This window comes from Drosophila subpulchrella, unplaced genomic scaffold, assembly GCF_014743375.2.
Source record: "Drosophila subpulchrella strain 33 F10 #4 breed RU33 unplaced genomic scaffold, RU_Dsub_v1.1 Primary Assembly Seq387, whole genome shotgun sequence".
Lineage (NCBI taxonomy): Eukaryota > Metazoa > Arthropoda > Insecta > Diptera > Drosophilidae > Drosophila > Drosophila subpulchrella.
Genome location: NW_023665608.1, coordinates 157501 through 172662, shown reverse-complemented (window position 1 = coordinate 172662; position 15162 = coordinate 157501). Strand labels below are relative to the sequence as shown.

Sequence of the window (15162 nt, the reverse complement as noted above, 5' to 3'; positions counted from 1 at the left end):
CTCAGTATTATTTGATTGAAAAAGAAAATATTTCTCTTCGTTTTTCACATTCAAATTATTTACTAATGTGAGATAATGTTTTTCATATATTTGTTAATATTATGAATAATATAATAATTAAATTATTATTATCCAATAATATACCATATGCTTATAAAATTTCATTATAAAATTTATATAAACAACTTAATTAGCATAGTCTTACAACCCTCAACCATATGTAGTCCAAGCAGCACTATAAAATTAATTAAAGTACATAACAGCATGGACTGCGATATGCGTTCAAAATGTCGATGTTCATGTGTCCTGCAGTTCACACGATGACGCACAGTTTGCTGCGTTCTTCATCGACCCATGAGCCGAGTGATCCACCGCTTAGAGTTTTATATATTGGTTTGGTAATTTTGTCATATATGTTTTTATTGAAAGAAATTAAAAATACACCATTTTACTGGCATATATCAATTCCTTCAATAAATTGATTTTTATACCTAAAACGAATGCTGCGAAATGTCTTAGTTTCATATAACCAATAATATATCAAGTATTTTTTAAATGGCATTTACGGTATTAATACTTTTTTTTAGCGATATATATTGAAATTTATATAAAACATTAACCTGTAATAATCAGGTACAACATTGTACATTTTAGGTTGTTGCATTATCCAATGTATGCGCATAACTGAGATGAACAATACATATCGCAACGCGTGTATATTATGGTCCATATACACACAGTGTTTTATTAATTAATTGCATTTAATATACAATATAATAATAATATTAAATAAATTTAATAATTTCGATTTGCTTGTTCGAATTTGTTATTTGTTTGCTTTTGCTTATTTATTTATCTCTTATTTAATGCAATAATATATTTATTATTACAATTATTATTTCGATTTGCTTGTTCGAAATTTTATATTTGATCTATAAAAGATCATATTTTTGGCAATTTATATTTTATTTGTATTACTATAATATATTATATTATTATAATAAAAACAAATTTTTTTATTAACGGTAAGGATATTAAACAATAATGATCCTTCCGCAGGTTCACCTACGGAAACCTTGTTACGACTTTTACTTCCTCTAAATAATCAAGTTCGGTCAACTTTTGCGAAACAACCGTAACACACAAGGCGTCACAGTGATCACGTCCGGAGACCTCACTAAATAATTCAATCGGTAGTAGCGACGGGCGGTGTGTACAAAGGGCAGGGACGTAATCAATGCGAGTTAATGACTCACACTTACTGGGAATTCCAAGTTCATGTGAACAGTTTCAGTTCACAATCCCAAGCATGAAAGTGGTTCAGCGGTTTACCCGGACCTCTCGGTCTAGGAAATACACGTTGATACTTTCATTGTAGCGCGCGTGCAGCCCAGGACATCTAAGGGCATCACAGACCTGTTATTGCTCAATCTCATTATTGCTAGACGCAATTTGTCCATTTAAGAAGCTAGTGTCCTTATAATGGGACAAACCAACAGGTACGGCTCCACTTATATAAACACATTCAAACACAATAAACATTTTACTGCCACCATGAATGAAGGCTATATAAGCTTCAACACCATAATCCTGAAGATATCTATTTAATATATTTGAGTCTCGTTCGTTATCGGAATTAACCAGACAAATCACTCCACGAACTAAGAACGGCCATGCACCACCACCCATAGATTCGAGAAAGAGCTATCAATCTGTCTTACACACTTATGTTCGGACCTGGTAAGTTTTCCCGTGTTGAGTCAAATTAAGCCGCAGGCTCCACTCCTGGTGGTGCCCTTCCGTCAATTCCTTTAAGTTTCAGCTTTGCAACCATACTTCCCCCGGAGCCCAAAAGCTTTGGTTTCCCGGGAAGCGACTGAGAGAGCCATAAAAGTAGCTACACCCAATTGCTAGCTGGCATCGTTTATGGTTAGAACTAGGGCGGTATCTGATCGCCTTCGAACCTCTAACTTTCGTTCTTGATTAATGAAAACATCTTTGGCAAATGCTTTCGCTTAAGTTAGTCTTACGACGGTCCAAGAATTTCACCTCTCGCGTCGTAATACTAATGCCCCCAAACTGCTTCTATTAATCATTACCTCTTGATCTGAAAACCAATGAAAGCAGAACAGAGGTCTTATTTCATTATCCCATGCACAGAATATTCAGGCATTTGAAGCCTGCTTTAAGCACTCTAATTTGTTCAAAGTAATTGTACCGGCCCACAATAACACTCGTTTAAGAGCACTAATGCAGGTTTTTAAATAGGAGGAACATATGAAAAAATACAAGTATCTAAGCACATGTAAGAACTCCACCGGTAATACGCTTACATACATAAAGGTATAGTACTAACCACAATTGTAAGTTGTACTACCCGTATGAAGCACAAGTTCAACTACGAACGTTTTAACCGCAACAACTTTAATATACGCTATTGGAGCTGGAATTACCGCGGCTGCTGGCACCAGACTTGCCCTCCAATTGGTCCTTGTTAAAGGATTTAAAGTGTACTCATTCCAATTACAGGGCCTCGGATATGAGTCCTGTATTGTTATTTTTCGTCACTACCTCCCCGAGCTGGGAGTGGGTAATTTACGCGCCTGCTGCCTTCCTTAGATGTGGTAGCCGTTTCTCAGGCTCCCTCTCCGGAATCGAACCCTGATTCCCCGTTACCCGTTGCAACCATGGTAGTCCTAGATACTACCATCAAAAGTTGATAGGGCAGACATTTGAAAGATCTGTCGTCGGTACAAGACCATACGATCTGCATGTTATCTAGAGTTCAACCAATATAACGATCTTGCGATCGCTTGGTTTTAGCCTAATAAAAGCACATGTCCCATAAGGTTCATGTTTTAATTGCATGTATTAGCTCTAGAATTACCACAGTTATCCAAGTAACTGTTAACGATCTAAGGAACCATAACTGATATAATGAGCCTTTTGCGGTTTCACTTTTAATTCGTGTGTACTTAGACATGCATGGCTTAATCTTTGAGACAAGCATATAACTACTGGCAGGATCAACCAGAATAATGTTTTTATTCATATTTCATTCATATTTTTGAATAGAAATTAGCAATATAAATTTTATAGATTGTTTTCTATCGAATACGGCCATTTTTATATAGCATTCGTATACGTTTGTTGTTTTCACAATATATACTTGTTCCGCCACTAATAATAACAAGTTTTTTAATTATTGATGTTAAAAACACAATATTTTTTTTCGTAATACGTAATAATTTTCTTTATATTTGCATATTTCATTCTAAAATATCTTTTTTGTTCGACATACGTCATTATTGTATCCACACATGTACAATTTTTGTTTAACCAATATAAAATATTGAATTAAATCATTTGTATTTTGATGATAAATTTAAAATTTATCTGTATATATTCATATAAGACTCTTTGGTAATATATAATATAAAACCGAGCGCATATATGATATGTACGTTAGAAAAAATAATATATATATATATTATTTTCTTTTAATATAGGGACACCTCTTTTAATTTATCCCCGCAGGGAATTATCACATAACTCAGTATGTGATAATGGCAGACCAATATACATATATATCAAGATTATCAATACAAAATATATATCATTATTAGCCTGCCTCAATTGTAATTATTTATTTGGATTAACGATAAAGTTCGGAAACAATTTGTTATTCTATGTATAATAGAAACCTTGGCCTTTGTTTCAACATTATTATCTTTGGGCTTAAAATATTAACCGTGGAGCCAAGTCTCATATTCATAAATGAATAAAGAAACAAATTTGACGGATTAATATCTTCTCTACCGACAGACAGTATTTTGTCACGTCAATAGTAGATGGCCGGCCCATTGACCATCCTATAGTAGTTTTTGGACCCAATATCTTTAATTCGGGTATTTTCAATTGTCTTTGCCAATCAACCGTTTGGTACTCTCTCATATAATAAGAGAATACACATATAATTCCATTATATGGATATATCTTCATTATTTTATTTGCTACATCACCCTATAATAGTTTTTGAACCCGTCAACTTCAATTCGGGTATTTTCAATTGTCTTTGCCAACCATTTATATGGTATTCTCTATTATAATAAGAGAATACTAGTGTATATCCATTATATGGATATATCATCTTCATATTATTTGCTACACCACCCTATAGTAGTTTTTGAACCCATCATCTGCAATTCGGGTATTTTCAATTGTCTTTGCCAACCAACTATACGGTATTCTCTCTTATAATAAGAGAATACAAGTATATTTTCATTATATGGATATAATGCCATTTATTTTTCAATATCCATATAATTCATTTAGTTTTGTATGTACAAAACAAGTTTTCTTTATAGTATTGACAAAATCATATGTTTACGCATAACATAAGTTTTGACCAATACGAGGAGGGGCCCGCCAACGACCACCTCCCTATAGTAGTTTTTTACCCCACGCACTACTGCGTGCCTGTTTACAGTACTAGTGCCAGCTATCACTAGGTTTATATATCATGTTTCAGTGATATATGGGTAAATTCTACCATTTATTCTTATGTATATGGCATTTCTATGCCATATTTATACAATCCATTCATATCTTAATGTATATTTATTATATTATACATTATTATGCCTTATAGGTATTATACCTATAAGCCATATCCATACGATTCATTCACTAGTGCCGCCCCTCACTAGGTTTATAATTGTTATATCATTGATATACAATTTATTTCTATATATATGGCATTTATATGCCATATCCATACAATGCATTCACATTTCAATGTATATTTACTTGTTATACATTATTATGCCTTATAGGTATTATACCTATAAGCCATATCCATACGATTCACTTATATAAATATATGTATATTTTTCTATACATAATTTTTTTTTATTTTGTATGGATTTCTATGCATATCCATAGTTTATATGGATATGCTTGGCGTTCTATATAGTATTGACAAATTCATATGCATAACATAAGTTTTGACCAATACGAGGAGGGGCCCGCCAACGACCACCTCCCTATAGTAGTTTTTTACCCCACGCACTATTGCGTGCCTGTTTACAGTACTAGTGCCAGCTATCACTAGGTTTATATATCGTGTTTCAGTGATATATGGGTAAATTCTACCATTTATTCTTATGTATATGGCATTTCTATGCCATATTTATACAATCCATTCATATCTTAATGTATATTTATTATATTATACATTATTATGCCTTATAGGTATTATACCTATAAGCCATATCCATACGATTCATTCACTAGTGCCGCCCCTCACTAGGTTTATAATTGTTATATCATTGATATACAATTTATTTCTATATATATGGCATTTATATGCCATATCCATACAATGCATTCACATTTCAATGTATATTTACTTGTTATACATTATTATGCCTTATAGGTATTATACCTATAAGCCATATCCATACGATTCACTTATATAAATATATGTATATTTTTCTATACATAATTTTTTTTTACTTTTGTATGGATTTCTATGCATATCCATAGTTTATATGGATATGCTTGGCGTTCTATATAGTATTGACAAATTCATATGCATAACATAAGTTTTGACCAATACGAGGAGGGGCCCGCCAACGACCACCTCCCTATAGTAGTTTTTTACCCCACGCACTATTGCGTGCCTGTTTACAGTACTAGTGCCAGCTATCACTAGGTTTATATATCGTGTTTCAGTGATATATGGGTAAATTCTACCATTTATTCTTATGTATATGGCATTTCTATGCCATATTTATACAATCCATTCATATCTTAATGTATATTTATTATATTATACATTATTATGCCTTATAGGTATTATACCTATAAGCCATATCCATACGATTCATTCACTAGTGCCGCCCCTCACTAGGTTTATAATTGTTATATCATTGATATACAATTTATTTCTATATATATGGCATTTATATGCCATATCCATACAATGCATTCACATTTCAATGTATATTTACTTGTTATACATTATTATGCCTTATAGGTATTATACCTATAAGCCATATCCATACGATTCACTTATATAAATATATGTATATTTTTCTATACATAATTTTTTTTTACTTTTGTATGGTTTTCTATGCATATCCATAGTTTATATGGATATGCTTGGCGTTCTATATAGTATTGACAAATTCATATGCATAACATAAGTTTTGACCAATACGAGGAGGGGCCCGCCAACGACCACCTCCCTATAGTAGTTTTTTACCCCACGCACTATTGCGTGCCTGTTTACAGTACTAGTGCCAGCTATCACTAGGTTTATATATCGTGTTTCAGTGATATATGGGTAAATTCTACCATTTATTCTTATGTATATGGCATTTCTATGCCATATTTATACAATCCATTCATATCTTAATGTATATTTATTATATTATACATTATTATGCCTTATAGGTATTATACCTATAAGCCATATCCATACGATTCATTCACTAGTGCCGCCCCTCACTAGGTTTATAATTGTTATATCATTGATATACAATTTATTTCTATATATATGGCATTTATATGCCATATCCATACAATGCATTCACATTTCAATGTATATTTACTTGTTATACATTATTATGCCTTATAGGTATTATACCTATAAGCCATATCCATACGATTCACTTATATAAATATATGTATATTTTTCTATACATAATTTTTTTTTACTTTTGTATGGTTTTCTATGCATATCCATAGTTTATATGGATATGCTTGGCGTTCTATATAGTATTGACAAATTCATATGCATAACATAAGTTTTGACCAATACGAGGAGGGGCCCGCCAACGACCACCTCCCTATAGTAGTTTTTTACCCCACGCACTATTGCGTGCCTGTTTACAGTACTAGTGCCAGCTATCACTAGGTTTATATATCGTGTTTCAGTGATATATGGGTAAATTCTACCATTTATTCTTATGTATATGGCATTTCTATGCCATATTTATACAATCCATTCATATCTTAATGTATATTTATTATATTATACATTATTATGCCTTATAGGTATTATACCTATAAGCCATATCCATACGATTCATTCACTAGTGCCGCCCCTCACTAGGTTTATAATTGTTATATCATTGATATACAATTTATTTCTATATATATGGCATTTATATGCCATATCCATACAATGCATTCACATTTCAATGTATATTTACTTGTTATACATTATTATGCCTTATAGGTATTATACCTATAAGCCATATCCATACGATTCACTTATATAAATATATGTATATTTTTCTATACATAATTTTTTTTTACTTTTGTATGGATTTCTATGCATATCCATAGTTTATATGGATATGCTTGGCGTTCTATATAGTATTGACAAATTCATATGCATAACATAAGTTTTGACCAATACGAGGAGGGGCCCGCCAACGACCACCTCCCTATAGTAGTTTTTTACCCCACGCACTATTGCGTGCCTGTTTACAGTACTAGTGCCAGCTATCACTAGGTTTATATATCGTGTTTCAGTGATATATGGGTAAATTCTACCATTTATTCTTATGTATATGGCATTTCTATGCCATATTTATACAATCCATTCATATCTTAATGTATATTTATTATATTATACATTATTATGCCTTATAGGTATTATACCTATAAGCCATATCCATACGATTCATTCACTAGTGCCGCCCCTCACTAGGTTTATAATTGTTATATCATTGATATACAATTTATTTCTATATATATGGCATTTATATGCCATATCCATACAATGCATTCACATTTCAATGTATATTTACTTGTTATACATTATTATGCCTTATAGGTATTATACCTATAAGCCATATCCATACGATTCACTTATATAAATATATGTATATTTTTCTATACATAATTTTTTTTTACTTTTGTATGGATTTCTATGCATATCCATAGTTTATATGGATATGCTTGGCGTTCTATATAGTATTGACAAATTCATATGCATAACATAAGTTTTGACCAATACGAGGAGGGGCCCGCCAACGACCACCTCCCTATAGTAGTTTTTTACCCCACGCACTATTGCGTGCCTGTTTACAGTACTAGTGCCAGCTATCACTAGGTTTATATATCGTGTTTCAGTGATATATGGGTAAATTCTACCATTTATTCTTATGTATATGGCATTTCTATGCCATATTTATACAATCCATTCATATCTTAATGTATATTTATTATATTATACATTATTATGCCTTATAGGTATTATACCTATAAGCCATATCCATACGATTCATTCACTAGTGCCGCCCCTCACTAGGTTTATAATTGTTATATCATTGATATACAATTTATTTCTATATATATGGCATTTATATGCCATATCCATACAATGCATTCACATTTCAATGTATATTTACTTGTTATACATTATTATGCCTTATAGGTATTATACCTATAAGCCATATCCATACGATTCACTTATATAAATATATGTATATTTTTCTATACATAATTTTTTTTTACTTTTGTATGGTTTTCTATGCATATCCATAGTTTATATGGATATGCTTGGCGTTCTATATAGTATTGACAAATTCATATGCATAACATAAGTTTTGACCAATACGAGGAGGGGCCCGCCAACGACCACCTCCCTATAGTAGTTTTTTACCCCACGCACTATTGCGTGCCTGTTTACAGTACTAGTGCCAGCTATCACTAGGTTTATATATCGTGTTTCAGTGATATATGGGTAAATTCTACCATTTATTCTTATGTATATGGCATTTCTATGCCATATTTATACAATCCATTCATATCTTAATGTATATTTATTATATTATACATTATTATGCCTTATAGGTATTATACCTATAAGCCATATCCATACGATTCATTCACTAGTGCCGCCCCTCACTAGGTTTATAATTGTTATATCATTGATATACAATTTATTTCTATATATATGGCATTTATATGCCATATCCATACAATGCATTCACATTTCAATGTATATTTACTTGTTATACATTATTATGCCTTATAGGTATTATACCTATAAGCCATATCCATACGATTCACTTATATAAATATATGTATATTTTTCTATACATAATTTTTTTTTACTTTTGTATGGATTTCTATGCATATCCATAGTTTATATGGATATGCTTGGCGTTCTATATAGTATTGACAAATTCATATGCATAACATAAGTTTTGACCAATACGAGGAGGGGCCCGCCAACGACCACCTCCCTATAGTAGTTTTTTACCCCACGCACTATTGCGTGCCTGTTTACAGTACTAGTGCCAGCTATCACTAGGTTTATATATCGTGTTTCAGTGATATATGGGTAAATTCTACCATTTATTCTTATGTATATGGCATTTCTATGCCATATTTATACAATCCATTCATATCTTAATGTATATTTATTATATTATACATTATTATGCCTTATAGGTATTATACCTATAAGCCATATCCATACGATTCATTCACTAGTGCCGCCCCTCACTAGGTTTATAATTGTTATATCATTGATATACAATTTATTTCTATATATATGGCATTTATATGCCATATCCATACAATGCATTCACATTTCAATGTATATTTACTTGTTATACATTATTATGCCTTATAGGTATTATACCTATAAGCCATATCCATACGATTCACTTATATAAATATATGTATATTTTTCTATACATAATTTTTTTTTACTTTTGTATGGATTTCTATGCATATCCATAGTTTATATGGATATGCTTGGCGTTCTATATAGTATTGACAAATTCATATGCATAACATAAGTTTTGACCAATACGAGGAGGGGCCCGCCAACGACCACCTCCCTATAGTAGTTTTTTACCCCACGCACTATTGCGTGCATGTTTACAGTACTAGTGCCAGCTATCATTAGGTTTATATATCGTGTTTCAGTGATATATGGGTAAATTCTACCATTTATTCTTATGTATGTATATGGCATTTCTATGCCATATTTATATAATTCATTCATATCTTAATTTATATTTATTATATTATACATTATTATGCCTTATAGGTATTATACCTATAAGCCATATCCATACGATTCATATACTAGTGCAGCCCCTCACTAGGTTTATATATCTCATTTTAATTATATATTGGTAAATTCTATTATTTATTCTTGTGTATATGGCACTTATATGCCGCCATATCTATAAAAATGCATTTATATTTCAATGTATATTTTCTATATTATACATTATTATGCCTTAAAAAGTTATTATACCTACCATAAGGCGATATCCATACGATTCATTTATATAAAAGATATATGTATAATTTTCTATACATAATTTTTTTTTATGAATATATGGGTTTCCTAAGCATATCCATATAATACATTTAGTTTTATATGGATTAGATTGGTCTTCTTTATTGTATTGCCAAACTCATATTGATAAAATAAGTTTTGAACAATAAGAGGATCAGCCGCCAACCAACCAACCACTGCTACCATTGGAGGAACATATACTTACTTTTTATATGTCCTCTTACTTGAATGGTCCTCTCTTTACTTGAAAATTTCATTACCATAGGAATCTATTTATACATGGAATATGATTTCCACTACTTTTTCGCGTCACTAATAATTAATATGACGATACAGACTTGCTACCATAACATAAGTCTTGAACAATAATAGGAGCAGCCGCCAACCAACCACCAACCAACCAACCACTGCTACCATTGATAGTAATTTTATATGTCCTCTTTAGTTGAATTTCAATACCATAGGAATATTTATACATGGAATATGTTTTGCCACTACTTTTTCGCGTCACTAATAATATGACGATACAGTCTTGCTACCATAACATAAGTTTTGAACAATAAGAGGAGCAGACACACCAACCAACCAACCGCGCTGCTACCATTATATATACTTATATTTATATAAGTCCTCTTTACTTGAATGGCCTCTTTACTTGAATTTCAATACCATAGGAATATTTATTTATACATGGAATATGTTTTGCCACTACTTTTTCGCGTCACTAATAATATGACGATATAGACTTGCTACCATAACATAAGTTTTGAACAATAAGAGGAGCAGACACCAACCAACCAACCGCTGCTACCATTGAATGAACCATATATACAAACTTTTATATATGTCCTCTTTACTTGAATTTTAATACCATAGGAATATTTATACATGGAATATGTTTGCCACTTTATCATCGCGTCACTAATAAGATGACGATACATTTTGTTTGTTCAATATTTACTTATATATTGATGTTTCCAATTTAGGTCTTTTATATTTCTTCTTCCCTACCTTACACACCACAAACAAAGTGGCGTGCGATGCTGCAAGCAAGCATAATGATTATGCCCGCTTGCAACATCTTTATTATCGAATCATCAAGCAAAGGATAAGCTTCAGTGGATCGCAGTATGGCAGCTGCTCAACCACTTACAACACCTTGCCTGTTACAAAAGTCGTTTACAATTGATTCTAGGCTTTGTCATTGTATTAAATAATGCTTTTATATGTAACTAGCGCGGCATCAGGTGATCAAAGATCCTCCCAATTTACTATGTTACAAATTACATTGGCATCACATCCATTGTCGTTTATAAAGTAAATTATAAACTTTAAATGGTTTAGAAGCCATACAATGCAAATTGCCCCTTATTTATCATTGCAGTCCAGCACGGATACGACCTTAGAGGCGTTCAGGCATAATCCAACGGACGTAGCGTCATACCACTGTTCGCTCGAACAAGTATTGTGCCATTGGTCCGTACCTGCGGTTCCTCTCGTACTACGCAGGAATGCTGTCGCAACAACGTTTTGTCATTAGTAGGGTAAAACTAACCTGTCTCACGACGGTCTAAACCCAGCTCACGTTCCCTTGCATGGGTGAACAATCCAACGCTTGGTGAATTTTGCTTCACAATGATAGGAAGAGCCGACATCGAAGGATCAAAAAGCGACGTCGCTATGAACGCTTGGCCGCCACAAGCCAGTTATCCCTATGGTAACTTTTCTGACACCTCTTGTTAAAAACTCTTTAAACCAAAAGGATCGATAGGCCGAGCTTTTGCTGTCCCTGTGTGTACTGAACACCGAGATCAAGTCAGCATTTGCCCTTTTGCTCTATGTGTGGTTTCTGTCCGCACTGAGCTGGCCTTGGGACACCTCCGTTATTATTTGAGAGATGTACCGCCCCAGTCAAACTCCCTACCTGGCAATGTCCTTGAATTGGATCATACCTGAGTAATTGGAGTTATACCAAATTTTCAAATCAAAAATACATAAATGCACCGTTTTATTAAAGAATTTGTTTGCGATTATATAACAAACTCGTGATACTTTGATCAAGAAGCTTGCATCAAAACCCAATACCATAAGATATAATAAATATATCCGTATAATGGCTAGGAAATGATACACGTTCCATTTAATCAAGTAAGTAAGGAAACAATAAGAGTAGTGGTATTTCATTGGCGATACCAAACCGAAGTCTAATATCTCCCACTTATTCTACACCTCTTATGTCTCCTTACACTGCCAGATTAGAGTCAAGCTCAAAAGGGTCTTCTTTCCCCGCTAATTATTCCAAGCCCGTTCCCTTGGCTGTGGTTTCGCTAGATAGTAGATAGGGACAGTAGGAATCTCGTTAATCCATTCATGCGCGTCACTAATTAGATGACGAGGCATTTGGCTACCTTAAGAGAGTCATAGTTACTCCCGCCGTTGACCCGCGCTTACTTGAATTTCTTCACTTTGACATTCAGAGCACTGGGCAGAAATCACATTGTGTCAACACCCGCTAGGGCCATCACAATGCTTTGTTTTAATTAGACAGTCGGATTCCCCAAGTCCGTGCCAGTTCTGAATTGATTGTTAATTGATAATCGTTATAATTAATAAGAACTAATTGGTTTAACCCAATTAGTATTCTTAAAAATTTTAGCAAGAAAGTTCCACAATTGGCTACGTAACTAAACTATCCGGGGAACAAGTGACCAACATAAATGCCAGACACTCTATTTACCCAGAACGAGCACATAAACCATGTTATTGTTTCCCAATCAAGCCCGACTATCTCAATCTTCAGAGCCAATCCTTATCCCGAAGTTACGGATCTAATTTGCCGACTTCCCTTACCTACATTATTCTATCGACTAGAGACTCTTCACCTTGGAGACCAGCTGCGGATATTGGTACGGCCTGTTGAGAAGTTTGCGTGTCCCCACCATAAATTTTCAAGGTCCGAGGAGAAAATATCGACACAACAGTATATGTCATGCTCTTCTAGCCCATCTACCATATCTCTCTGCGAAAGACTTCCATGGTAGTACGGCTATAAAACAGAAAAGAAAACTCTTCCGATATCTCTCGACGGCTTCTTTATGGTCGTTCCTGTTGCCAGGATGAGCACGAGGCCCATATTTAATAACAAACGGATACTCAACAGGTTACGGAATTGGAACCGTATTCCCTTTCGTTCAAAATTATTCAAGTATATTAATTAGCTTGATTTATATAATATAATTATATTTGTATGGCATTTGTGTTTTACTTGAAAATTTTCGGCTTTCGCCTTGAACTTAGGACCGACTAACTCGTGATCAACCACTGTTCACACGAAACCCTTCTCCACTTCAGTCCTCCAAGGTCTCATTCGATTATTTGCTACTACCACCAAGATCTGTACCAATGGCAGCTCCATGCAGGCTTACGCCAAACACTTCTACGCATACCATTGTACCTTCCTACTCACTAAAGTTTCAAAATTTATATCACAAGTAATATAAATCATCTACTTTAGCGGTAATGTATAGGTATACAACTTAAGCGCCATCCATTTTAAGGGCTAGTTGCTTCGGCAGGTGAGTTGTTACACACTCCTTAGCGGATTTCGACTTCCATGATCACCGTCCTGCTGTTTTAAGCAACCAACGCCTTTCATGGTATCTGCATGAGTTGTTAATTTGGGCACCGTAACATTACGTTTGGTTCATCCCACAGCGCCAGTTCTGCTTACCAAAAGTGGCCCACTGGGCACATTATATCATAACCTTGAACTTCATATCAAGAAAGTTAAGGTTCTTACCCATTTAAAGTTTGAGAATAGGTTAAGATCGTTTCGACCCTAAGGCCTCTAATCATTCGCTTTACCAGATAAGATTATTTTATATAACATTAAAATGCACCAGCTATCCTGAGGGAAACTTCGGAAGGAACCAGCTACTAGATGGTTCGATTGGTCTTTCGCCCCTATACTCAATTCTGACAATCGATTTGCACGTCAGAACTGTTTCGGTCTTCCATCAGGGTTTCCCCTGACTTCAACCTGATCAAGTATAGTTCACCATCTTTCGGGTCACAGCATATATGCTCAAGGTACGTTCCAGTTAGAGGCATAAATAATATAAATATCATTATACATAACTATATAGAACGCCCCGGGATTGTGTTAATTAGCTATAAATAGTTAAAAAACTAATCCCATTATTAGTCAAGTTAATTACGCTATTAGGTTTATATCCCAATAACTTGCACATATGTTAGACTCCTTGGTCCGTGTTTCAAGACGGGTCCCGAAGGTATCCTGAATCTTTCGCATTGTTAATCATACAAGTGCATATAATAAACACAAAAATCAATGATAATTATGCCATTATATAATTCCGAAAAATTAACGCACTGTATTCATATAAATCTATCAGCACTTTATCAAATTAATAACATTTATTCTGTGTTAAAATGCAAGCAAATTAATTTGAATAAACTATAAGTTATATTTTATGATAAATTTTGTATGCTAATAGATTACAATGTCCTTATATGGAAAAAATGCACACTATTATCATAATATTGTTTAAATATTACAATTTTAATGATGAATTTTCCATAACGGATATTCAGGTTCATCGGGCTTAACCTCTAAGCAGTTTCACGTACTGTTTAACTCTCTATTCAGAGTTCTTTTCAACTTTCCCTCACGGTACTTGTTTACTATCGGTCTCATGGTTATATTTAGTTTTAGATGGAGTTTACCACCCACTTAGTGCTGCACTATCAAGCAACACGACTCTTTGGAAACATCATCTAGTAATCATTAACGTTATACGGGC

The 15162-nt window shown here is 33.5% G+C and overlaps 3 non-coding genes across 3 annotated transcripts in view; all 3 read right to left on the bottom strand.

The window, feature by feature from the left end:
* Positions 1-204: 204 nt before the first annotated feature.
* LOC119561917 lies at positions 205-383 on the bottom strand. Its single transcript, XR_005221526.1, has one exon. It is a non-coding gene; the product is annotated as a 5.8S ribosomal RNA (ribosomal RNA).
* Positions 384-1042: 659 nt separating this feature from the next.
* LOC119561936 lies at positions 1043-3037 on the bottom strand. Its single transcript, XR_005221544.1, has one exon. It is a non-coding gene; the product is annotated as a small subunit ribosomal RNA (ribosomal RNA).
* Positions 3038-11428: 8391 nt separating this feature from the next.
* LOC119561946 overlaps positions 11429-15162 on the bottom strand; it is a 3971-nt gene continuing 237 nt past the window's right edge. The window contains exon 1 of the ribosomal RNA XR_005221553.1: positions 11429-15162. This exon is cut by the window's right edge and continues 237 nt beyond it. This is a non-coding gene — a ribosomal RNA (large subunit ribosomal RNA).